The following is a 27,901-nucleotide window of genomic DNA, read 5'->3' on the forward strand; positions in this document are numbered from 1 at the left end:
TAGTTGTTTCTTATAATTTTCCAGTTTTTTTCATTATTTGCAGTGGAAGGATAATTCCAGATCCTATTTATTTCCTATGGCTAGAAGCGTAAGTCTCTTCCCTTTCTGTTCATTTTTGACATCTGCCATCCATTCTCCCCGCTGTAGCCAGAGTGATTCTTTCAACACAAATCTGATCATCTCAGTCCCATGCTGCAATGAGGGCTGCAGATCCCACCTGGTCTTATCCCACCTACTTCCCCAGCATCAGTTTGCACCATTTCCCAATTTCTACTTCACGCGGCAGCACACTAAACTACTTTCAACGTTCTTCAAATATGCTGTGCTCTGTCTCATAACTGAACAATTGCAAATATTCTTCTCTCTACTTAGAAAAGATGCCTTGCGCCCCACGTAGCCACTATTTCTGCCTAAAATCTACTTGTTCTTCATAACTAATTTATGTTTCTTCCTCAGAGAGGTCTCCCACAAAACCAAGAGTTGGTTTTACACCTGCCCAACACTCTCATAATGCCTTGTATTTGCCCTGTGTGATAACCCTCATCATTTTATTATACTTATTGTTTAATATCTGTATTCTGTATTGGACTGTTAAATACAAGTGAAAGTTCAGCATCTCTCTCACTAAATCTGCCAAATCCCCAAGTGCCTCACATAGCAGCTTGCAGAATAGCTCTCAATAAATATTTGTGAATAAATTAATAAAAACACAAGGTAATTAACTAAAGAACTGATAGTGGGGGTAGGGGGAGTAGGGAGAGAAAAGGCAAAAAACCAAAACCGCCAACAAAACCTAATATGTTTAAAAAAAAAACAAAAACAAAACAGAAGGGATCTTAAGGACAGCAAGTTTCCATTTTGCTGACTCTATGAGTCAAATTTCCCAGATGTCACTTAGCTCCTCACCAGTTTGCCTGTCGACAGAGGCACTAAGGTAAGAATGGTGCATTTGATACCTTTCTCTCTGCAAACCAGGAAGACTCAGAGTAAATGCTTTTCTATAATGGAGTTTTTAGAAGTAATCATGATGAACAAAGTCTCACAATAATTGAATGTAGTCCCCAATGGTTCTATTACTCTGTCTTGGATAATTCCACAGAAGAAGCAGGTCCATTATGCCTTAACCTGTTCTTTGTCACCACTGTTGATTTAGTGTCATGGTAAACAAATGTCCACAGTCCTGTTATGACATTCATCATCCTAATCAAGTCATCAGAACAAAGTTAGATTGTAGCAATCAAAGATCTGGGAAACAATATCGAAAGATTGTATGTTTTATACAAGCGAAACATGCAGAGGTTGTAACATTTTAATTCAAAAGTTGTGGCTCTATTGTCTAAAATGTAGAAGTGGCCGGAATGTTTGTAGTCATTCAGTCTTTATCATTTATCACTTTATCAAAAAATAAAATGAAATCAAACTTTTTCCCTTAAAGGGGTATGCTTTAGTGTCATGTTTAGAAGACCCAACAAAAGGAGGCATTTCCAAACTAAAGCTGATTCCCTTATGAAACTTTTTGGTGGCAAGGAAGTCATTTATTCACTATTCAGTGACATCATAAAATATTAGATAGAACTAAAAGTGTCTGTACAGTATTTGGTCCAATCTCCTGTTTTAGAATCACAAAGTGGTTTTTCAACAGGATCCACTGTTTCCTTGAGTATCATTTCTCCCTCTGATGTTTGACCTCATTTGACCTCTGGTCCATTAATGCTTCTCTTCTTTTCTCTTTCCATCAGCCCCTTTGCGTCTCACTTCCCCCATTTCCAGCCTTGCCTCCACAGCAGGTGGTGGGGGCATTGCTCTAGCCAACCATCAAGAGCTTACCCTGCTGACCTGCCCTGTCTGACATTCCATGAGGCACTGAACCAGCCCCATGTCCTCAAAGTCCTCTTGGACATTTCTCTGGCAAGCGTCTCCTCTTCAGCTAACATCTGCACTCTAATTCCATCAATGGATTCACAAGAGCAAATCACTAAACTGGAGAATTGATCCACTTCAGAGCCAAGCTCTCTAACCTCCCCAGGCTGCTGGTTGGTTCTTTAATTCATCTCATACTGATGTTCACCCTCACAGAATTGAACTCCACCCTCACAGAATCTTTAAATCATTAAATCTTGTAAATACCTGGAATCCTGGAGACCAACAAATCCAAATCTTTTTTCTTATAAATAAAGAAATGGAAGAAAGCCCAAGATATTAGGTCACACAGTTAATGATAAAGGTCTGATTATAACCCAGAAAAGGGAAACTACAACTCCTTATTCCACCGTAGTTCACCTGTGCCCTCACCCTTCAAGTTGTGGGTTATCATTTCAACACCTATTTAACGAACAACAAATAAATCAGCCGGTAGAAACTCCCTCGATTTTCTGTCTCTACCCCAACATGACGGAATGAAAAATATATATAGGCTTTGGTTCCAGAAAGACCAAGTCTCAGCTCCACTATTTACCAAAAATGTGGCCTTGAGGAAGTGACTAAACCCATTTTGGCCTAAATGTCTTTCCCTGTAAAACAGCAACAGTAGACTGGTAATACATTCCAGAAAGGGCCATCAGCGCTCGCCAAGTCCCCACATTCGACCATCTTTTTTCGGTCCTCATCCATCGTCATCTCTCTGCAGCTGTTACCCATTCTTCCTGCTTTAAAACACTAGTTCTCTGCCTTGACCACAAATTGTCATCACTTAGAGAACTTTAAAACCTGCTGATTCTTGGGCCCCTTCCTCAGAGATTCTGATATAATTGGTATGGAGTGTAGCCTGGGAATAGGAATGTCTGGATCCCTCAGATGATTCTAGTGGGAGAAAAGTTTGAGAAGCGCTGTTTTTTTTTTTTTTTTTTTTGAGAGTTATGCTAATCTTTGTTTGTTTGTTTGTTTGTAGGTGCAGGGGTACATGTGCAGTTTTGTTACATAGGTAAATTGTGTGTCACTGGGGTTTGGCATACAGTTTTGCCACCCAGGTGATAAGCATAGTGCCCAATAGGTAGTTTTTCTATCCCCTTCTTTCTCCCGCCCTCCACCCTCAAGTCGGCCCCAGTGTCTATTGTTCTCGTCTTTGTGTCTGTGTGTACTCATGTTCCCACTCATCAATGAGAACATGCAGTGTTTGGTTTTCTGTTCCTACATTAGTTCACTTAAGATAATGATGGCCTCCAGCTCCATCCATGTTGCTGCAAAGGACATGATCTCATTCTTTTTCTTTGGCTGCATAGTATTCCAGGGTGTATATGTGCCACATTTCATTTACCCAGTCTACCATTGATAGGCATTTAGAATGATTTCATGTCTTTACAATTATGAATAGTGCTGCAATGAACATATTCATGCCTGTATCTTTATGGTAGAACAATTTATATTCCTTTGGGTATATACTCAATAATGGAATTGCTGGGTCAAGCGGTACTTCTATTTTAAGTTCTTTGAGGAATCACCACACGGCTTTCCACAACAGCTGAACTAATTTACATTCCCATCAACAGTGTATAAGCATTCCCTTTTCTCTGCAACCTCACCAGCATCTGTTATCTTTTGACTTTTTAGCAATAGCCATTCTGACTGCTGTGAGATGGTATCTCATTGTGGTTTTGGTTTGCATTTCTCTAGTGATTAGTGATGTTGAGTTTTTTTTTCACATACTTGTTGGCCACGTGTATGTCTTCTTTTGAAAAGTGTTTGTTCATGTCCTTTGCCCACTCTTTAATGGGATTGTTTATTTTTGCTTGTTAATTTGTTTAAGTTCCTTATAGACTCTGGATATTAAGCCTTTGCAAATATTTTCTCCCATTCTATAGGTTGTTTACTCTATCAATAGTTTCTTTTGTGATGCAGTAGCTCTTTAGTATAATTAGGTCCAATTTGTCCATTTTTGCTTTCATTGCAATTGCTTTTGGCATCTTTGTCATGAAATCTTTGCCAGGGCCTATGTCCAGAATGGTATTTCCTATCCTAGGTTATCTCCCAGGGCTTTTATAGTTTTAGGTTTTATATTTAAGTCTTTAATCCATCTTGAGTGGAATTTTGTATATAGTGTAAGGAAGGGGTTCAGCTTCAATCTACTGCATAAGGCTAGCCAGCTCTCCCAGCACCATTTATTGAATAGGGAGTCCTCTCCCCATTGATTGTTTTTTGTCACCTTTGTCAAAGATCAGATGGTTGTAGGTGTGTGGAGAAGCGCTGCTTTAAAATCATTGCTTGTTGTATTCCTGAGACAGACTGCTGTTCTGTGTTTTCTCCTACCTCTCAGTCACTTCTTTGTATCTGTCACTTGCTATTTTTCTAATACTCTGATGGTTTTATCCATAGCATCTACAAACATAGCTCATTTGCATCTGAACACTTGACATCTAACTCAAGTTCCCCATATCTGCCTCTCTTGACTTACATATTTGGGTTAAAAGTCCATTCATTTTCATAGTTGCCCTGGCTCAAAACTAGACATGTGGAAAAGTCTAGACACTTAAAGCTTGATTCCTCTTTCTGCTGTTGCTGCTCTGTCCAGCCAGGGCCAGGCTGTTCTTTTCTCTCTCCTTCATCGTCTGTCATGGCTACTGCAATATCCTCCAAAATGTCTCTGCCTACCACCTTTCTCCCCTGGTTCCGTTTCCACCCCTCGATTATTGAATGGGTTTCTTCTCCATAGCATCTATCAACATCCTAATGGAGTGGCGTTCTCAGGGGCCCACCATGGGAATGTTGCAATAAATTTTGTTACAAAATAATATCCCTCCCCCGACATGCCAAGTCACCTTCTCCAGTGCATTTCTTTTCTTCCTAGCACTGGTCACCTTCTAATTTCACATTATATGTTTGTTAGTTATGTTTATTGTTAGATATCTGTCTCCCATCATTACAGCATAAGTTACATTAGGGAAGACATTTTTCTTTTTGTGTTTTTTGGTTTGTTCCAAGATCCTAGAAGAGTGCCTGGCACTCAATCATCCTTTGTCAAATAAATTAATAAATTTCAGCCATAGTCAGCAATTAGTGAATTATTCACAAAGAGGTGAGTCCTGCTACCAGAGTTCAGAGTGCCCTGGTAGGATTGCCTCAAGCCCCTCTCCCTGAGACATCCTTGGGCTTCAGGAGGTGAAAAGGTGTAGAGTAGGTAAGGAGAAGAAGAGGTCAGCATGGTAGACCCATCAGATAAGACCATGTATTGATTTCTGCAGAACTTCTTTTGGTTGTTTCCTATTCCACTGTATTTATAAAATGTGGAAATCCCTTGTCACATCACTGTTCAGTCCTGACACAGCCCACAGAAAATTACAAGGGACATAGGCTATCTACTGGCTGAGCAGAGCTCAACAGGCACCAGTGATTTCTTCAGGGCTTCCCAGCACCAAAGATACAGCAAGTAATCTTTCTCTGAGATTAACCTGGCCTCCAGCCACCATAAACACTCAATCTCCCTTACAGGGAGGAAAGATTAAATATCTGATTAAAATTTTTGGCTGCTAATTTATTGAACTTGGATGGAGGAACTGTTTGCAAGTCACATGACTTTCCCTGTGTGTCTGCCGTCGTTGTCCCACGCAACAGAGCGAGGTCACTGTGCAGCTGAAAAACAAGGAGCAGCCGAGTCCACGGGGGCGGGTGGCCGAGGGGTACAGTTTTGGGCCATCTTGGACAACTAGGGGGTCAGTTCTTCCCCAGTTGGTTCAGGAAAGTTCACATAGTCTGTGGCTGTTTCTGTTTCAGCCTCTCACTCTCTGTTCTTGATGCTTTGTAGATTTGGTTCATTTCATCCCACCCCCGCCTATTGTTCTGAGCCACCCAGTGCAATGATGTCATGGGCAGCTTAAAAGTATACAGGAAGTCTTCAAAGCTGAATGACTTCAATATACTTTATTCCATGCGCTCTTGCTGCTGGCTGTCTATGGAAACTGTACCCGGCAGAACTCAGGGAGGCAGCCATAGGGTTGGAGACTCTCCTCTCCTCCTCCCCCATTCCATGCTCCCCACCCCACCCCCGTGCCTACTGCTCCCATCCCTCACCTCCATCCCAGGGTTTGGACAGAGGCCAGACCAAAGGAGGGAGGGAAGCTAAGAGAAAGGAAAGCCAGGGGAATCGAAGGTCAAAGGGAGTTTCATCAGAAAAATAGGGGTGCAGGACTCCCAGGACAACCAAAGGTCACTTTTACTGGCCTTTGAGTGATAAAGTCAGTCTGTCTGGCAGAGCTGCCAGTCATGGTACTGCCCCTGGAGAGGAAAAAGTGACAAAAACCACAAGTGACTTGCCTCAACTTGCAAACTGCAGCAAGAGTGTGGCATGTGATGGCTGCCCAGGGATACATTTGGAGTAAAGTTAAACATGAGGTGGTTTGTAACAGGATAATAATAACAGATGTGAGGATGGGGCTTTACTGTTCACACAGCACCCTTGTATACACATACTGTCCTCTGTGTCCCTCACAAATCCCAATGATGGAGGTAGGGAAAAGCATGAAGAAGGGAACGTTTTTACTTACCCAAAATCACTCAGCTGTCCAGGGTAGACTTGGGGCTCAAGTCCAGATCCCATGTTTTCCCAGCACTCCACTCTGTGCTCACATTGCAGTCCCGGCTTCCTCTCCTTATCCCTACTCTTGTTAGAAATTACCTCTGAGTTCATCCTTGTCCAACTATCATTTTTTCATATTGCCGCACCTTGTGGAACTAGAAGAATTCTTCTTTGCTCCCACAAAAATAACACAGAGTTTGTGCCTGGCCATGGTGCCTGTACCTGCTCAACCCTCCACAGCCTTGCAGGGAATGAATTTCATAGGTATACAGACTAGCCTTCGTCACATTGTTGCAATGGCATTGTGCATTGCCTAGTCATTATTACACACCCTGAGGCGACTATAGTTACATGGTACTGGTATTGAGCTAAGAAAACATACTCGGAACCAGGTGTGTGTTTTCCTGAAGTCATTCTGCACAAGCACAGAAGACAGGAGTTCTCAATCTGGGGTCTATAGATAGAATTTAGGGGGGTGCCTTGAAACAGTGTGGGAAAAAATACATCTTTCTTTTCATTACACTTTAATTTAAATTTAGCATTTTCTTATGAACGTAGACAGCACACCACATCAGTATGTCAGTATATCTGTGACTTCGTTACCACTAGAAACTACAGATTTTTCAAATCACATTTCAGTTGTAGCAGGTATCTTGAAATAACAGTTATGCTCATCACTACTTGGAATTATAGTGTCAGAATTGGAGAATTATGGTATTAGACCTGCTGCTTAATCTTGTTATGCATTGCATTGTACAGACGCACAGATATTTTCATATCACAAACCTAGTTTCTGAACATTTCGATAACGCATGCCCCCAGCTGCATGGAAGGAACCCTAACCTTTTTCAAGATCCTTTATTCCACCCCATCCTAATTATTTCTTGACGTTTCTGGGGATGTTTCAGACCATATTTCCACATAACTGGCTTCCTTTCTAATCCTAAATATATTATCTTATGCATTTAAAGTATTAGTCTGAGAAGGAGAATGCAGGCTTCATCATACTGCCCAAAGGATCCATGGATCATGAACCAAAAAGTTAAGAGCCCCAGATTTTGCTGTAGTTCAGAGTGCTGGGGTGGGGTACAAGGGGCTTGGTAACCCGATCTGAGCCTTCCCACAGCCTGCTAGTACTCCACTCTGGGCAGGGAGAGCGACACAGGCCCAGGCCATGTCCGGTGAGGAGCTGGGGTGACCCTGGCTGCTGTGCTCACCGTCATCTCCTGGTGCTGCTGCCCCAGCCAGTTCACATCCTCACACTCATCCCAGGGACTGCACCTTCTGATGACTGCACTGGAGTGTTCCTTCTCACTAAGTCTCACAGCCAGGGCTTCAGAGCTGCTTCCCAGCAGGCCCAGCCATACCACTAGCACTCCGAAGCATTGCCTCTGGCTCTCTTCAGAAAAAGCGTGGTCAGGACAAGCTGTTCCACGTACAGTTATCAAGCCTGGTTTCCCAGCACATTTCAGTGGCAACTCTGCACAGCATAGCAACCAACTCCATCGCCTCTCTGTGGCCCTCAGTGTGGGGGAGTAGCCAAGCCAGGGACAGGGAGGAATCTAAGTTATTGGAGGTAGGATATGTGCACAGCCATTAGGGCTTTTTGCCCAGCCTATCGGGCTGAGGTGGTCTAATCCTACAAAAATTGAATACTATTTCCTACATACTAGCCTTGTTATTCTGGGTCGCGTAACTCCATTGCTCATGGAACTTAACTCTAGGCCTCCCCTGTCTATGCAGACATAGTAACACTGATTGTCAATTTCCATGGCGTAAGGCTCCCTACCTGCATAAAAGGAACTTGCTCCCTGCCGGAGCTTTTTATGCACTCAGCCCTAATTATTTCTTGCAGTCCCTGGTGATGTCTCAGACATTCTTGTGAATCTGTCTAGACCAAGTCGTGGCCACCACCACCCAGCCTTGACACAAGGATCCAGGCCCTTTCTTGCTGCCTTTGTTCGCCACCACTGTGGCCACAGCCATGGCACATTCCTGCTGATCTCTGCCTCCCCTGATATGTTAGCGAAGTCTTGGGTGCCGGTTTCAATCCTCCTGGCACTTGGGTACTCCAGGCAGTTGGTTACAAAGTGAGAAGAGTAGCTCCCTGCTCTCTGAGGTCCCGGCTGCTAGTAGGCACCACAGCAGGGCAGCATGGGCTGGAAGATGCTGAAGGCTGGCTTACTGAGTGGCACCTCCTATTGCACAGACAGCCGTTCCCACTCCAGGCTGCACAGAGCCCTGCAAAGTGGTGGGGTCAGGGCAGATGCAAGAAAATCTAAGGTCTACACCTTCTCTCAGCCCCACAACCTTGTTGGTAAGTTGGACTCACTGCCTGAATCCCCCTTCCTTAGGTCGATCCCTCTCTCAGGCATCTGGAGAATCTCCCCAGCAATTTGACCTCTGTCACCCTGCCCTGCTCTCCCCATTTTGTTCTCCAGATGAGCTGGTGTACATCAGGACCCCCTTTGAAGACCCAGTTCACCGTCTCTTACCGGGAAACTTCTTAGCCCCCAGAAAAATCCAAACACAAACAGCTGGCTGGAGGCTGGATGAGAAAGGAGTATCCTGACTCCACCCCCCAGACCCGTCCTGTCTCAGCCTGGCCCCAGCAGAGATGCTGACTACAGTTGGTAGAATCCATCTCCTTCTTCAAATGCTTTTAAGGAAGCCACATTGTGGAAGGCAGTGAGAAGATCTCTTGCTCTCGCTTTCTGGACCTACAGTAGAGCCTTGGCATTATGTGAGGTGGAAGGAACTTGGACCCTGGGGTTTGAGTAAACAATACTCCAGCAACAACTTTGCCACCTGCTCACAGTGAGACCTGGGCAAGAGCTCTCTGAAGCTACTTTCTCACAGGGAGATGGGAAAGACTCGTCCTCGCCCTTGGGGTTGTTTTGAGGGTTAAATGGAAAACCTAAGATAAAGAACCTAATACAATGCCTTGCACATAGTTGGCATCTGATAATTCTTAGTCTTATTTTTAATATATTTTTTGACTTGTGCCAGAGTGTACCATGTGGATGTTAGAGGCATTGAAAGGAGGTTTCTGGAATTGCATAACAAGCTTATCAATTACAAAAATATTTCCTTGCTATTCATTAAGTCCTAAAAAAGAAATATAAGCAATATGAAATTGTTTACATTATGAAAAAACAACAGATATAACTGAATAATTTGTAAAGCAAAATTAAAATTATCCTATTCAATGTGCAGAAAAGTGGGGGAAAGGTGGGGAAGAGAACTTACATTATTCAGGTACCTATTATGTGCTATTCATATTGGCACATAATAGGTACCTGAATATTTGGCAAGCAATAAGCCAAGATTTTTGCTGTGTTCCTTAAAGGTCACATTATGGCAAGGACACTGAAGCTCTCTAGATTAGATCTCTAGAAAATAATAAACGTCATTCTTTCTTCTTCTGTCACCTTCCTGTGTGTGTCTAAGACTCAGGCTTAATTGTCTACTTCCTATATAAATTCAGTTCCATGCCATGTCCCATGCCCTGCTGGCTTTATCCCAGACATGAAGTGCCCTGGCTTACTCAGAAAGACGAGTGCAGGCCCCTCTTCCTTGGCTTCTACGTAAGGCCAGCAGAACTCCTGAGCCTGTGCTCTAGGGGAAGAGGAGGGCTGGGGTACACTGAAGGTATTCTGACACCTGCTTTACTTGTCACTGTTGCTTCCCTTCCAGTAATTTCCAAGGCAGCTTTCTTGGAAAAGAAACCTGCTTTAATTAAGAACCCCTGGAAATTCTGAGCAATATTCTACTTAAACCTAGCAAAACCCTACTTGCAACAGAGAACAGGGGAGAAAGGGTGGGTAGGAGGACTGATGGAAATGGCTCCACATGATTTGATTCTGTGACCTTCAAAGTCTGAAAAAGAAAATCAGGTTGATTCATAAACAACTAGGGACTAAAATACTTCTGGCTTCCTTTTATTGTACTTCTGGGAACCAACCGATTATGTTTAGAACTCTGGGTGACTGGAAGGGTTTTGTTGCTTTTTTTTAAAGCTGGTCCTGAAACCATAATCAGTTTTCTAGGCTGTTCATTTTGGCATGTGCAGGTTGAACTTTTGTCACTCAATCACAAAGGCATGGAAGATGTTCAGTTTCAAAGAAGGAAGCCAATCCGTGACCAAGGCCACCAAATCCAACACCAAAAACAAACACAAAGGGCTGCATTCCCACACGTCACCAATGGCCCATTTCCAGAGCAGATCCTGACAGATGAGAGGCAGCAGGGAGGAGATGCTGGCTTGCTGCAGGGTTTAGCAGTTAATCTCAGGTGGTTGAAGCATGCCTTGTGCTTCAACCGAAAGGACTGAGACACGGAGATATTAAACAAAGCCTGTGTAACCCTTAAATAAACAGAGAAGGGAGCCAAGAATTGCTGTAGTCATAATCCCTTATTCTACAGCATCCACGGTGTTCAAGGCATCTTCATCAACAGTATGTGTTTTGATTGATTCCTCATTATAATCCAAGCAGTTATTATTAATATTTAGCCCCATTTCTCAAAGCTTTGTGGCTGAAAGACTGCCAGGACCGACGTTCTTTCTAGAAAAAAAAATCGGTATTCTAAAAACAATTAGAGAAAACTTTAGACATCCCTCCCACAAAAGAGAAACTTTCCCCACCCATGCTGCAGGTCCAGAAATGTGCCCACTGCCATTATCCTTCTAAAACACATGCACACAAGTACTGAAGAGTAATTGTTTTTTATACTTTGTTTCTTAATCTAATGCTTTATACAAGGTCAAAACTTGAAAGATCATCTACAAGGTCTATTAAAAAACACTTTCTTCTCATTTTTGGGTTCTACTAAATTTGGAAATCCAATTTAAAGCCAACAGGTAAGGGAATAATATAGTTTCACACACTTATAATTTTATCTCATCTGCAAAGAAACTTCAAAACTAAATTCCATCCTGGAGTGGAATAACATATGCTTGCCAGTCAGCTATTTGCTAACTCTCTGTCTAATTTTCAAAAAAAGGGTGTTGTTCTGTTTCTAGATGTTTTATTCTGTAGTGTGTATAAGGTTGCAATGTATTTAAAAATTTTTTTGGAAATAGATGTGGTATAAATCTTACATAAATAATGACAATTAAGATCTCCAAGAATAATATTATTTTATAGCTAGAGGTTTGGATTAACAGGCAAGAAAACAAAAACAAGAGTTTTCTACCAATGCACAGGAATTTTGTGTTTTAATTTTCTCATCTACAAGAGGTGGTGCAACAGCGCTGTCCTGGGAGGCAAAGGGCCAGGAGTCCAGTCTTCCTATGCTTATACCACATGCAACTTCCAGCAATGCATTCAATCTCTGAATAGTGTCCATCAAATGGGGACTAAAGACACCTTATCTATTTAAAAACAAGGAGTTGGATCAATTTGCTTATAGTTCTTTTATTTCTTAAGATCTATGGCCCCTTCCTCAAAGCATTTAGCTCTAAAACAATCTCGTAGATTAGGTCAAATGCAAACCACAAAACCATGTCTAGTAACTTTTTAACAATCAAACCTCCACATGATTTTGCACTGATGCTAGAGAGAGTGAAGAAGATGACAGTCTTTCTGTCCAGTTCTCATAAACTATTGCTATTTCTAATAAAGTAACCTAAGCACCTGCTGTGGATAAGGCCCCAGGAAAGAAAAGTTTGCTGCTTCTAGACTAATAAAGAGAACTGGCCATTGATCTTAGAGAAATGTTAATTTCCAAGTGAGTATTTTTTAAAACTCCTCCTTTGATTTTATGTTTCCTAGGTCACCATAAATAGAACCTACACACTTTATTTGTACCATCTTAACGTCTTCGATTGAAGTACTGTGTCCTTATCCTAGATTCTTAGCTAGTCTCCTAGCTCCTGGAGGAAAGCATCTATTTCTCACTCACCTTTATATCCTACATGACGCTCAACTCAGTGCCCTGCCTGCAGCAGGGACATAGAAAAGGTTAACTGATTGACCTGACTTCCTAATTACCCAGCTGACTCTTTAGCTTTTGCTAAATGTTTCTTAGTCCTAATTAAGAGCCAAAGCATTAGCTGGGTGCGGTGGCTCACACCTGCAATCCCAGCACTTTGGGAGGCCGAGGCAGGTGGATCATGAGGTCAGGAGATCGAGACGATCCTGGTCAACACGGCGAAACCTCATCTCTACTAAAAAAAATACAAAAAATTAGCCAAGCATGGTGGCGGGCGCCTGTAGTCCCAGCTACTCAGGAGGCTGAGGCAGGAGAATGGCGTGAACCCGGGAGGCAGAGCTTGCAGTGAGCCGAGATTGCGCCACTGCACTCCAGCCTGGGCGACAGAGCGAGACTCTGTCTCAAAAAAAAAAAAAGAAAGAAAAAAAAGAGCCAAAGCATTGAGAAAATTTGCTAACGACTAAAAATAGCAATACAAAATGTAGCAAGCCCTAGCCTAGCATGTATTATGTCTTTCTCAAGGACAGATGAGAAATATTAAAGTGTTCTTCAAAATACTATAAAAAGCTTCATTTCTTCATCTGTTCCTATCACAGATCAGGGATCCCATTTGGAGTTCATCTGCAATTTCAGATTTGCATGAGAAAGGCTTCATTGCAAAGCATCAGCTTCATTTGGCAAATTCAAAGTATCTAGGTAAATTGCTCATTCTTTTTGCATTTGTAAATTCTTTTTCCAAAATTGCTTTTAATAATTTAGTCTAACTCTTACTAAAGGTTTGACTTGGGAATTTTTATTTTTGTTTTTCCTTTTTTTTTTTTTTTTTTGAGAGAGGATCCTTCTCTGTCACCCAGGCTGGAATGCAGTGCTGCAATCATAGCTTACTGCAGCCTTGAACTCCTGGGCTCAAGTGATCCTCTGACTTGGGGGTTTTTAGTGCATTCTGAAGTAGAAGGTGTAGGAAAACAGAAAAAGAATATAATTATCCTTACAAATAAGTGATGCATATAGAAGATATACAGTTTGTTTAATATCTCCAGGGTGGTAGCCAGGAGGCTTAATTTCAGAATTTGGGAAACCTTATATTAACCATAGGGTTCTAGTAGCTGTTCCAGTAGTTTTTCCTGTGGTTTGATATGTCTTCAATAAAGGGATGCCTGCCAATCAGCCATAATATCTCTTTAAACTTTTATAGAATCGATATGACCATTTTGATCCATCAGAGGAAAGCTGTGTGGCTTTTTGCAGAATCCACTCAAGTGTCCTCCTGCCGCTCGCCCTCTGCTGGGGCCCAGCCTGAAGCCAGCAAACAACATAAAAACAAAAACAAAATAAAAGGAACCTCTTCTGGCTTCTTTTCATGTTTACACAATACTGTGGGAATGAGAAGGTAGCTACTCCGTTTGCCAAGCAGAGAAGAGCGATGAAGGATCAGTTATTGTGTAAGAGCGCAGTGTATATAAGCGGATTATTGCTTGCATTCTGTATAAAGTTTTCCTGTAATAACAATGACCGATTTAGTTCATTTCAAGCTATTCATATCCTTGGATTTATTTTTAAGGTGGGAAAGGAACAGCAGAAAGGGTGCCATGGGAAGGAGGGAGAAAAATATAAAACAATACAGCACCCAGACAGACTTCCCAGCGCCACGGCAGAAGCACGCCCAACACATGGCTCTGGGCTGTGATGGGCTGGCCAGATGATGAGCTTCAGGGTCATCAAAGGAGGGAGAAATGAGGGGTTGCCTGAATTTGTGTTGATTGGTGCACTGCACAGAGCAAGGACGAAATGTAAAGCTCAAAGGGAAAGGGTGGAGCCGAAGTGGAATGATATTGCCGCAGAAACTGTGCAGCTCTCGAGGTGTGCGGTGTCACTGGCAGGCAGCCCGTCACCTGGAAGAAAATGTGAAGCATGTTCCCTGCAGACAAGGGTGGCACACTGTAAACAGGCCCGTCGCTCGCTCGCTCGGGAGACAGGGGAGTTGGTATTTACCTTTCAGAGACCTTGGGTCACCCTGCCTCACCCTGAAAGAAGGAAATGTCTCTCACACTTTAAAATCTCGAGTGCATACCACAAAACTCAAATACAGCCCATGACGGGCAGAGCGCTCAATGAAAGTTGACAGATTTAGCAGAAGCATTTACGTGCTAATAGGTTCTGATGACTTCCAGAGGTTAATTTATGTCCTTTTCCCAGGAGTCAGACTTATTTCCCTATTTAAGAGGTAAATCGATTATTAGAATCAGACTCTTTTTAACCTTCAAAGCAAAAATGAAAATAGGTAATAACTTTCTACCCAGGCGGGCCACGTGCTCCCCAACTATATACAGACAACCTCGGGTGCTAAGAGTGTTTAAAGATGTTCATCAGATTCTCCTAAAGCAGTAACAGCCAGGCATGGGCTGAGACAGCATTTTGGAATGTGTTTGAAATGGTGTAATCTTCCATAGTGCCCTATCTTTATTGAGGGAGAAAGAGAGAGAAAACTAATTGAGAAGTAAGAAGTGAGTGGGCAGTTTGGTAGAAGCAGCCACCCATTTGATTTTGTAAGATTTTAAGGAAAGAAAGAAGATTTTAGATGAAAATGTATGACTGCCCCCTTCAATCTCCTTGGGTAGATCTATACCTAATCCAACTAAATATACTTTTGGCTGGGCGCGGTGGCTCATGCCTGTAATCCCACACTTTGGGATACCAAGGTGGGCGGATCACCTGAGGTCAGGAGTTCAAGAACAGCCTGGCCAACATGGTGAAACCCCATCTCTACCAAAAATACAAAAAATTAGCCGGGCATGGTGGTGCTTACCTGTAGCACCAGCTACTTGGGAAGCTGAGGCAGGAGAATTGCTTGAACAAAGCAGGCAGAGGTTGCAGTGAGCCAAGATTACGCCACTGCACTCCAGCCTAGGTGACAGAGCAAGACTCTGTCTCAATAAACAAATAAATAAACAAACACACTTTTTTTCTTCACTAAAATACTTCACATGATTGGCCCATATTGGAGTTATTTATGTGCCTGTCTCTCCCCCTAAACTACAGGATCTTAGAAGACAGCACACCTTTTGTTTTAATTTTCTTTCACAGTGCCAAGCAAGTTACTTTTCACACAGTAGACATTGAATGAATATTTCCTGATTTAAAAACACGATTTTCAGAAAAAGAAAAAGGGTTTAAATGGGACACAAGAAAAGATAAAGCATCCAAAGAGTTAGATACTGTGCAAACAGACTTGATAAATACCGTTCCAGAAAACCAGCTTCCAAATCAAGGCCTGTTTAAGAAAGAGCATTTTTCGAGAAAAGAAACAGAAGAAATCTGGGTGAAAATGAAACAGCAGAAACAAAATATTATCTGTTGATATATCATAATATATCCCTTCATTTATGCACAAATAATTTTCCTTCCTACCAGCACCCTCCTCGACACACACACAGACTTATTTAGGATGCATCAGAACCACGCCTATGAGCAGAAGGCAGCGGGTAAGCATTGAGAAGAACTTCAAGTCCACAGGGCCTGGTAAAGGAGGCAGCTGTGAGGCATGGGGGTGACAGTGATGGTCTCAGAGCACACTAGTGGTGAAGGCCACACCAGCAAACCATGAGAACAGGATATTGTCAGCAGATGCCTGAGTAGAGGGACATATCTTCAACAGATCAGTATGTATCAATGAATAAAATATAGTACTCAGTGCATAGCATTTTACCTTAAAGATAACTCAGCTGAAATACAAGTCTTCTCTGTCATAAGGGATACCTCTAGGACCAAAACCACCAACCAGAATGGTCAAGCCAGAATTTCCACTATTCAGGTGTTGATCTGATCTCTTGGACAAAGCTTGCTTAAGATCACAGGATTCAGGAGTTTCTCCAGGGAAAAGAGCCTCTGCATTTACCCACCTCACCACCAGGGCCAAGAACGAAGCCTCATATACCGGCATATCTCACTTTATTGCACTTGACTGATACTGTCTTTTTTTACAAATTGAAGGTCCATGGCAACCCTGCTTTGAGCAAGTCTATTAGTACCATCTTTTTTTTTTTTTTTTCAACAACATGTGCTCATTTCGTGTCTCTGTGTCATATTTTAGTAATTCTCACAATACTTTTAAATTTTTCATTATTATTATGTCTTTTAATAGTATTCGGTGATCAGTGATCTTTGATGTTACTATTATAATTGTTTTGGGGCACCACAAACCACACCCATGTATGATGGAAAACTTAATCCATAAATGTTGTGTGTGTTCTGATGGCTCCACCAACCAGCAGCTGCTTCATCTCCCCCCATTCCTCTCTTTGAACCTCCCTATTCCCTCAGACAGAACACTATTGACATCAGATCAAATAATAACCTTAAAATGGCCTCTAAATGTTCAAGTGAAAGGAAAGGTTACATGTGTACCATTTTAAATCAAAAGCTAGAAATGATTAAGCTGAATGAGGAAGGCATGTCAAAAGCTGAGACAGGCCAAAAACTAGGCTTCTTGTACTCAACAGTCAGCGCAGTTGTGACTGCAAAGGAAAAGTTCTTGAAGGAAACTAAAAGTGAATACACAAATGAAAAGGAAGTGAAGCAGCCTCCTTGCTGATATGGAGAAAGTCTGAGTGGTCTGGGTAGGAGGTCAAAACAGCCACAACACCCTGTTAGCCAAAGCCGGGTTTGAGCAAGACCCCAACTCTCTTCAATTGTGAGGAAGCCACAGAAGAAAAGTGTGAAGCTAGCACAGGCTGGTTCATGAGGTTTAAGGAAAGAAGCCATCTCCACACCATAAAAGTGCAAGATGAAGCAGCAAGTGCTGATGGAGAAGCTGCAGCAAGTCGTCCAGGAGATCTAGCTAAGATCATGGATGATGGTGACTACTCTAAACCGCAGATTTTTAATATAGACAAAGCAGCCTTATATTGCAAGAAGATATCGTTTCATAGAGCAGAAGTCAATGCCTGGCTTCGAAGCTACAAAGGGCAGGCTGATTTTGTGGTTAGGAGCTACTGCAGCTGGTGACATTAAGTTGAAGTCAGTGCTCTTTAACCATTCCAAAAATCCTAAGGTCCTTAAGAATGATGCTAAATCTACTCTGCCTGTGCTCTAGAAATGGAAGAACAAAGCCCGAATGATAGCATTTCTGTTTACCGCATAGTTTTCTGAATATTTTAAGCCCACTGTTGAGCCTACTTCTCAGAAAAAAAATTCTTTTCAAAATATTACTGCTCATTAACAATGCATGTTGCCACCCAAGAGCTTTGATGGCAATGTACAAGGAGATGAATTTTGTTTTCAGGCCTGCTAACACAACATCCATTCTGCAGCCCATGGATCAAGGAGTAATTTTGTCTTTCAATTTTCATTATTTAAGAAGTACATCTTATGTCCCTTCCAAGATGGCTGAATAGAAACAGCTCTGGTCTGCAGCTCCTGGCATGATCGACGCAGAAGATGGGTGATTTCTGTATTTCCAACTGAGCCCCCGCTGGTGATACCCAGGCAAATAGGGTCTGGAGTGGACCTCCAGCAAACTCCAAGAGACCTGCAGTGAGGGACCTGACTGTTAGAAGAAAAACTAACAAACAGGAAAGAATAGCATCAACATCAACCAAAAGGACATCTAAACCAAAACCCCATCTGTAGGTCACCAACATCAAAGACCAAAGGTAGATAATACCATAAAGATGGGGAGAAACCAGAGTAGAAAAGCTGAAAATTCTAAAAACCAGAACGCCTGTTCTCCTCCAAAGGATCACAGCCCCTCGCCAGCAATGGAACAAAGCTGGAAGGAGAATGACACTGACGAGTTGACAGAAGTAGGCTTCAGAAGGTTGGTAATAACAAACTTCTCCGAGTTAAAGGAGCATGTTTGAACCCATCACAAGGAAGCTAAAAACCTTGAAAAAAGGTTAGACAAATGGCAACTAGAATAAACAGTGTAGAGAAGATCTTAAATGACCTGATGGAGCTGAAAACGATGGCACAAGAACTTTGTGATGCATGCACAAGCTTCAGTAGCTGATTCGATCAAGCGGAAGAAAGGGTCTCAGTGATTGACAATCAAATGAATGAAATAAAGAGAGAAGGCAAGTTTATAGAAAAAAGAGTAAAAAGAAATGAACAAAGCCTCCAAGAAATATGGGACTATGTGAAAATACCAAATATACATTTGATTGGTGTACCTGAATGTGATGGAGAGAATGGAACCAAGTTGGAAATCACTCTTCAGGATATTATCCAGGAGAACTTCCCCAACCTAGCAAGGCAGGCCAACATTCAAATTCAGGAAATACAGAGAATGCCACAAAGATACTCCTCGAGAAGAGCAACTCCAAGACACATACTTCTCAGATTCACCAAAATTGAAATGAAGGAAAAAATGTTAAGTGAAGCCAGAGAGAAAGGTCGGGTTACTCACAAAGGGAAGCCCATCAGACTAATAGCGGATCTCTCAGCAGAAACTCTACAACCCAGAAGAGAGTGGGGGCCAATATTCAACATTCTTAAAGAAAAGAATTTTCAACCCAGAATTTCATATCCAGCCAAACTAAGCTTCATAAGTGAAGGAGAAATAAAATCCTTTACAGACAAGCAAATGCTGAGAGATTTTGTCACCACCAGGCCTGCCTTACAAGAGCTCCTGAAGGAAGCACTAAACATGGAAAGAAACAACCAGTACCAGCCACTGCAAAAACATGCTAAATTGTAAAGACTATCAATGCTATAAATAAACTGCATCAATTAATGGGCAAAATAACCAGCGAACATCATAATGACAGGATCAAATTCACACATAACAATATTAACCTTAAATGTAAATGGGCTAAATGCCCCAATTAAAAGACACAGACTGGCAAATTGGATAGAGTCAAGACCCATCAGTGTGCTATATTCAGGAGACCCGTCTCATGTGCAGAGACACACATAGGCTCAAAATAAAAGGATGGAGGAAGATCTACCAAGCAAATGGAAAGCAAAAAAAAAAAAAAAAAAAAAAAAAGGCAGGGGTTGCAATCCTAGTCTCTGATAAAACAGACTTTAAACCAACAAAGATCAAAAGAGACAAAGAAGACCATTATATAATAGTTAAGGGATCAATTCAACAAGAAGAGCCAATTGTCCTAAATATATATGCACCCAATACAGGAGCACCCAGATTCATAAAACAAGTCCTTAGAGACATAAAAAGAGACTTAGACTCCCATACAATAATAATGGGAGACTTTAACACCCCACTGTCAATATTAGAGAGATCAATGAGACAGAAGGTTAATAAGGATATCCAGGACTTGAACTCAGCTCTACACGAAGCAGACCTAATAGACATCTACAGAACTCTTCCCCCCAAATCAACAGAATAAACATTCTTCTCAGCACTACATTGCACTTATTCTAAAATTGACCACGTAATTGGAAGTAAAGCACTCCTCAGCAAATGTAAAAGAACAGAAATCACAACAAACTGTCTCTCAGACCACAGTGCAATCAAATTAGAACTCAGGATTAAGAAACTCACTCAAAACCGCACAACTACATGGAAACTGAACAACCTGCTCCTGAATGACTACTGGGTAAATAACAAAATGAAGGCAGAAATAAAAATGTTCTTTGAAACCAATGAGAACAAAGACACAATGTACCAGAATCTCTGGGACACATTCAAAGCAGTGTGTAGAGGGAAATTTAGAGCACTAAATGTTCACAAGAGAAAGCAGCAAAGATCTAAAATTGACACCCTAACATCACAATTAAAAGAACTAGAGAAGCAAGAGCAAACAAATTCAAAAGCTAGCAGAAGGCAAGAAATAACTAAGATCAGAGCAGAACTGAAGGAGATAGAGACACAAAAAACCCTTCAAATAATCAATGAATCCAGGAGCTGGACTTTTGAAAAGATCAACAAAATTGATAGACCACTAGCAAGATTAATAAAGAAGAAAAGAGAGAAGAATCAAATACATGCAATAAAAAATGATAAAGGGGATATCACCACTGATCTCACAGAAATACAAACTACCATCAGAGAATACTATAAACACCTCTATGCGAATAAACTAGAAAATCTAGAAGAAATCAATAAATTCCTGGACACATACACCCTCCCAAGACTAAACCAGGAAGAAGTTGAATCTCTAAATAGACCAATAACAGGCTCTGAAATTGAGGCAATAATTAATAGCCTACCAACCAAAAAAAATCCAGGACCAGACGGATTAACAGCCGAATTCTACCAGAGGTACAAAGACGAGCTGGTACCATTCCTTTGGAAACTATTCCAAACAATAGAAAAAGAGGGAATCCTCCCTAACTCATTTTATGAGGTCAGCATCATGCTGATACCAAAGCCTGGCAGAGACACAACAAAAAAAGAGAATTTTAGACCAATATCCCTGATGAACATCAATGTGAAAATTCTCAATAAAATACTGGCAAACCGAATCCAGCAGCACATCAAAAAGCTTATCCACCATGATCAAGTCGGTTTCATCCCTGGGATGCAAGGCTGGTTCAACATATGCAAATCAATAAACATAATCCATCACATAAACAGAACCAACAACAAAAACCACATGATTATCTCAATAGATGCAGAAAAGGCCTTCAACAAAATTCAACAGCCCTTCATGCTAAAAACTCTCAATAAACTGGGTATTGATGGAACGTATCTCAAAATAATAAAGGCTATTTATGACAAACTCACAGCTAATATCATACTGAATGGGCAAAAACTGGAAGCATTCCCTTTGAAAACCGGCACAAGACAAGGGTGCCCTCTCTCACCACTCCTATTCAACATAGTGTTGGAAGTTCTGGCCAGGGCAATCAGGCAAGAGAAAGAAATAAAGGTATTCAATTAGGAAAAGAGGAAGTCAAATTGTCCCTGTTTGCAGATGACATGATTGTATATTCAGGAAACCCCATCGTCTCAGCCCAATATCTCCTTAAGCTGATAAGCAATTTCTGCAAAGTCTCAGGATACAAAATCAATGTGCAAAAATCACAAGCATTCCTATACACCAATAACAGACAGAGAGCCAAATCATGAGTGAACTCCCATTCACAGTTGATACAAAGAGAATAAAATACCTAGGAATCCAACTTACAAGGGATGTGAAGGACCTCTTCAAGGAACTACATACAACCACTGCTCAACGAAATAAAAGAGAACACAAACAAATGGAAGAACATTCTATGCTCATGGATAGGAAGAATCAATATTGTGAAAAATGGCCATATTGCCTAAGGTAATTTATAGATTCAGTGCCATCCCCATCAAGCTACCAATGACTTTCTTCACAGAATTGGAAAAAACTACTTTAAAGTTCATATGGAACCAAAAAAGAGCCTACATTGGCAAGACAATCCTAAGCAAAAAGAACAAAGCTGGAGGCATCATGCTACTTCACTTCAAACTATATTACAAGGCTACAGTAACCAAATCAGCATGGTACTGGTACCAAAACAGATACATAGACCAATGGAACAGAACAGAGGCCTCAGAAATAATACCACACATCTACAACTGTCAGATCTTTGACAAACCTGACAAAAACAAGAAATGGGGAAAGGATTCCCTATTTAATAAATGGTGCTGGGAAAACTGGCTAGCCATATGTAGAAAGCTGAAACTGGATCCCTTCCTTAAACCTTATACAAAAAAATTAATTCAAGATGGATTAAAGACTTAAATGTTAGACCTAAAACCATAAAATCCCTAGAGGAAAACCTAGGCAATACCATTCAGGACATAGGCATGGGCAAGGACTTCAGGACTAAAACACTAAAAGCAATGGCAACAAAAGCCAAAATTGACAAATGGGGTCTAATTAAACTAAAGTGCTTCTGCACAGCAAAAGAAACTACCATCAGAGTGAACAGGCAACCTACAGAATGGGAGAAAAGTTTTGCAATCTACCCAGCTGACAAAGGGCTAATATCCAGAATCTACAAAGGACTCAAACAAATTTACAAGAAAAAAACAACCCCATCAAAAAGTGGGCAAAGGATATGAACTGACACTTCTCAAAATAAGACATCTATGCAGCCAACAGACACATGAAAAAATACTCATCATTACTGATCATCAGAGAAAGGTAAATCAAAACCACAATGAGATACCGTCTCATGCCAGTTAGAATGGCAATCATTGGCAATCATTAAAAAGTCAGGAAACAACAGATGCTGGAGAGGATGTGGAGAAATAGGAATGCTTTTACACTGTAGGTGGGAGTGTAAATTAGTTCAACCATTGTGGAAGAGAGTCTGGCGATTCCTCAAGGATCTAGAACCATTTGACCTAGCAATCCCATTACTGGGTATATACCCAAAGGATTATAAATCATCCTACTATAAAGCACACGTATGTTTACTGCAGCACTATTCCCAATAGCAAAGACTTGGAACCAACCCAAATGTCCATCAATGATAGACTGGATTAAGAAACTGTGGTATATATATACCATGGAATACTATGCAGCCATAAAAAAGGTTGAGCTCATGTCCTTTACAAGGACACGGATGAAGCTGGAAACCATCATTCTGAGCAAACTATCGCAAGGACAGAAAACCAAACACCACATATGTTCTCACTCATAGGTGGGAATTGAACAATGAGAACACTGGGACACAGTGCGGGGAACATCACACACTGGGGCCTGTTGTGGGGTGGGGGGCTGGGGGAGGGATAGCATTAGGATAAACACCTAATGTAAATGACGAGTTGATGGGTGCAGCAAACCAACATGACACATGTATACCTATGTATCAAACTTGCATGTAGTGCAGCAAACCAACATGACACATGTATACCTATGTATCAAACTTGCATGTTGTGCAGCAAACCAACATGACACATGTATACCTATGTATCAAACTTGCATGTTGTGCACATGTACCCCAGAACTTAAAGTATAAAAAAAAAAAAAAGAAATACATCTTATAAGGTCATAGCTGCCATAGATAGTGATTCTTCAGCTGGATCTGAGCAAAGCAAATGGAAAACTTTCTGGAAAGGATTCACCATTCTAGATGCCATTAAAAATATTGGTGATTCATGGAAGGAGATCAAAATATCAACATTAAAAGGAGTTTGGAAAAAGTTGATTCCAACCCTGACATATGACGGTGAGGGGTTCAAGACTTCAGTGGAGGAAGTAGGGACAGATTTGATGGAGATAGCAAGATAACTAGAATTAGAAGTGGATCCTGAAGATGTGACTGAATTGCTGCTTTCTCATGATCAAACTAAGGGATGAGGAGTTGCTTTTTATGGGTGGGCAAATAAAGTGGTTTCTTGAGATGGAATCTACTCCCGGTGAAGATGCTATAAACAATGTTGAAATGACAGCAAAGGATTTAGAATATTACATAAATTTAGTTGGTAAAGCAGTGGCAGGATTTGAGAGGACTGACTTCAGTTTTGAAAGGAGTTCTCTTACGAGTAAGTGGCTATCAAATAGCATTGTATGTTACAGAAAAATCTTTCATGAAAGGTAGAATCAATTGATGTGGCAAACTTCATTGTTTTCCTATTTTAAGAAATTGCCACAGTCACCCCAGCCTTCAGCAACCACCACCCTGACCAGTCAGCAGCCATCAACATCAAGACTTAACCCTTCATCAGTAAAAAGATTACAACTCGCCGAAGGCGCAGATGATCATTAGCATTTTTTTTTTAGCAATGAGATTTTTTTTTCTTCAACTTTTATTTTAAGCTCTGGGGTACATGTGCAGAATGTGTAGGTTTGTTACACAGGTAAACATGTGCCATGGTGCTTTGCTGCACAGATCAACCCATCACCTAGGTATTAAGCCCAGCATCCATTAGTTATTCTTCCTGATGCTCTCCTTCCCCCGGTGCCCCCAGTAGGCTCCAGTGTGTGTTGTTTCCCCTCCAGTTGTCCATGTGTTCTCATCATTTAGCTCCTGCTTATTAGCGAGAACATGCAGTGCTTGGTTTTCCGTTCCTGCGTTAATTTGCTAAGGATAACGGCTTCCAGCTCCATCCATGTCCCTGCAAAGGACGTGATCTCATTCCTCCTTATTGCTGCATAGTGTTCCATGGTGTATATGTACTACATTTTCTTCATCCAGTCTATCATTGATGGGCATTTGGGTTGATTCTACGTCTTTGATGCAATAAGATATTTTTAAATTAAAGTATGTACATTTTTAGACATAATGCTATTGCACACTTAATAGACTGCCGTACGGGGTAAACATAACTTTTATATACACTGGGAAACCAAAAAATTTGTGTGATTCACTTTATTGCAATGCTCACTTTATTGCAGTGGTCTGGAACCAAAATTGCCATATCTCCAAGGCACGCCCATGTAGAAATAACCAAGTAAACATCTGTCAGAATTGGAAAGGAAGACAACAAAGCAGAAAAATATTAAAGAGGAAGAAAAATACCATCAACTGAAGGAGTTACAGTTGGTTAATTGGTGTGGGGAGCTGAAGAAATTAAGAGATGACAACTATTGTCACATTTTTTAAAAGAATCATTATTTTAAAATGTTGAATAATTATTTTAATTCTGCACACAGCATAGAAACAAAGAAAATGTAGTTAAATTGCAAAGCGAGGAACTTCAATTGGACATAAAGAAAGCTTGTCAATAAGGGTAACAGCAAGAGAGCTTATGCACCGTGCATCCCTGCAGATGTCTAAGAAGGTAATTATTCTTCGTCTTAGTCAGATTAGGTATAGACCTACCCAAGACAAGCAGTTGAACCAGGAACCATTTCTGCTCCCTTCCTGATCTCTGATTTGATTCAATCTTCTATTTGCTTATCTTCTAAATGTGCTTGTAATAACCTGCCCTTTTGCTAGCACGTTCTTGTAAATGTGATGCCTATCTGGATTTAACCCAGCTAAATAAACTGAATTCAATAAAACCCATCCTGGGTTATCCTCCAGGAGAGTTATTACTCCACTAACATGCTACTGTTGCTACTGTTACCTAATGCTTTAACTTCTCCTTTAGGCTTGAATTATGCTACGTTATTGTATATCTAAGATAAGAGGCTGTCTGGAGTCTGTTCAATGTTATCGCGTAACACACAGTGACTTTTTTATTGAAGGCACTCCATGATTCCCTCTGCACTAATGCAGGTTTTACTGAAACTAATTCAAAAATTGTGTGTATGTGTGTGTGTATGAGGGTGTGCACGTGTGTACACACATATATACATATATTTGAGAATACATATAAAGATAAATGCTAAATTGAAAACAAAGTCACAATGCTTCTCTCTGCAGCTGAGAATCTACAATCATCTGTCAGACTGCTATGCCCCATGCTATATTAATCTAGCTTTTAAAGTTGAAGAGATAGCACCACACTGGGAGCTTGCTGTCTCTCCATGCTGACCAACAAGCCTCTGCCAAACTTCTGCCACTTCAGATCCTTGAGAATGCAGCAATTCCTAACCATGAGGTCCCCAGACTCCTAAGCCTTCACAGAGTTAAAAATGGGGTATTTGGAAAGAGTATCAGTGTTTCAAAAAGCCTACGGAAATTTTACATTGCTACAAAGACTGTGATAGGCTATCAGGCTGCCTTCTTTGGTTTTGAATGTTATCAACTCTTTGAATAACTGTGATTATCTCATACTTATCAGAAGCTTTGGTTGACATCATACATTATTTTGATGAATAAATTATGAGGGTAAATTAATTATTCCTTAAAACTGTAGTTTGATAGGAGAAACATATTTCAAAATATGGTGCCCAATAAAGAAAAATACATATAAGTACCCTAGTGAAAAAAGGTTGGGTACCTCAACCATGAAAACAGTACATGAAAGGAAAAACATTGACCTGGGATTCAGGGTACCAGCCCATGCTCCATTACTTAATAAACGAAAGTATACCATGATTGCCCATGACATAAAGTCCAACGCAAAAGATAAAAATCCATGCTACACTTCAGTTTTCTGCCCCATTGATTCAGGCCAAAATTTAGCATTAACTTGAAAAATTCTACAACTATTTGTTTTCAAAATAGACCTAGATTTCTGAGGTAGGCAGAGAAATATTTTATGTCTCTTTCTCCTACTAATCTTCTTCTATCTGTTTAGAGAACACAACTTTCAGGGAAAAAATTGTGCAATAGTTGGGTGGAAGATCAGTGTTAGCATTTCTATGCTTCCAACCGAAGACAAAGGTAGGAAGTGTTTCTGTAACTTTTTACTGTGGAAACTATGAGCTTTAGTCCACTTCATCAGTTCTGAGTTTCAAGGAAACAAATCACTGGAGTAGGAAAAGATGTCACCTGAATAAGCAAAATTGCCATAGGGGAATGCCAGCTTGAAACTGGAAATTTGACCAGTAACCCTCTGTAAAGCTGTGCTCTAAGCTGTAGATCAAATAAAGAATTGTGACCATCACATAATACAGAGGTTGAAGGCAGAAAAATCCACAAATTTTATTTGTCAAAAGTGTTGACAGATTTCCCCTGATTAAGAGATGAGTACAAAGCAAAACCATCAGAGGGTGTATAGAAAGCATTATAGCAGTGGTCTGAAAGTAGCACCATGAAGATTCTAAGGCCAAAGATTCCATTCAAAATTATATGCTGCAGAATCAGAAAAACAACTGTTGAAAATTGTTTGGTTTTCTCAATAGAGGACAAGAAGGAATGACCTTACCACCAAAAACCAAGACCAGAAAGTCATAAGAGGAGAGAGAAGCTGAACAGAAAAGGCAGCACAGGTTGAACAGGCAACAACAGAGGAAGAAAGATGAAGGGGGGGGGGATAAAAAGAATAATTTCAAGGAAATATTTTTTTTTTGAGATGGAATCTCATCTACTGACATGCTGGAGTGCAGTGTGCCATCTCAGCTCACTGCAACCTCTGCCTCCCAGGTTCAAGCGATTCTCCTGCCTCAGCCTCCAGAGTAGCTGGGACTACAGGCATGCACCACCATGCCCGGCTAATTTTTGTATTTTTATTAGAGACGGGCTTTCACTATGTTGACCAGGATGGTCTCGATTTCTTGACCTCATGATCTGAATCAACAGAATTAAAATCATACTTGGAGCAACAGAAAACTAGAAACCAAATCTGTAATGTGATTTTTCAGATGTTCTCTCAGAATGAAAAGCAAATGACAAAGAGAAGAAAATGACATGAGATAAAATAATAGACAGCAGGGAGTAGAGGTCCAAAATATACTCAGTTGGGATTTCCAAAGAAGGAATGAGAACAAATGAAATAGAAGCTCAGTGTGGGTCTTTCCCACTAGATCATGAAGCCCATAAAGATCAAATCTGGATTTCCAGAATGGTTAAGTGAAAAGGTTGGCAAATCCTCTCCCCAAAAGGCAATGATAAAGCTGGGAAAATTTGTCAAAAACAACCACTTTAGGACTCTTGAATTTGCCCAAGAGTATACAACAAATTAGAAGTTTATTCAAGACAAACTACTGGACCAAGGTAGGAACCTTGTGCTCCTCCCATTCTCCTACC

The 27,901-nt window shown here is 40.9% G+C and overlaps 2 pseudogenes; both read left to right on the forward strand.

The window, feature by feature from the left end:
- Positions 1 to 16,799: 16,799 nt before the first annotated feature.
- Positions 16,800 to 17,832, forward strand: LOC134808637 (tigger transposable element-derived protein 1-like; annotated as a pseudogene).
- A 5,438-nt stretch (positions 17,833 to 23,270) lies between these two features.
- LOC134808638 (tigger transposable element-derived protein 1-like) lies at positions 23,271 to 24,088 on the forward strand (annotated as a pseudogene).
- Positions 24,089 to 27,901: the final 3,813 nt, after the last annotated feature.

This window comes from Pan troglodytes, chromosome 17 (assembly GCF_028858775.2).
Source record: "Pan troglodytes isolate AG18354 chromosome 17, NHGRI_mPanTro3-v2.0_pri, whole genome shotgun sequence".
Classification (NCBI taxonomy): domain Eukaryota; kingdom Metazoa; phylum Chordata; class Mammalia; order Primates; family Hominidae; genus Pan; species Pan troglodytes.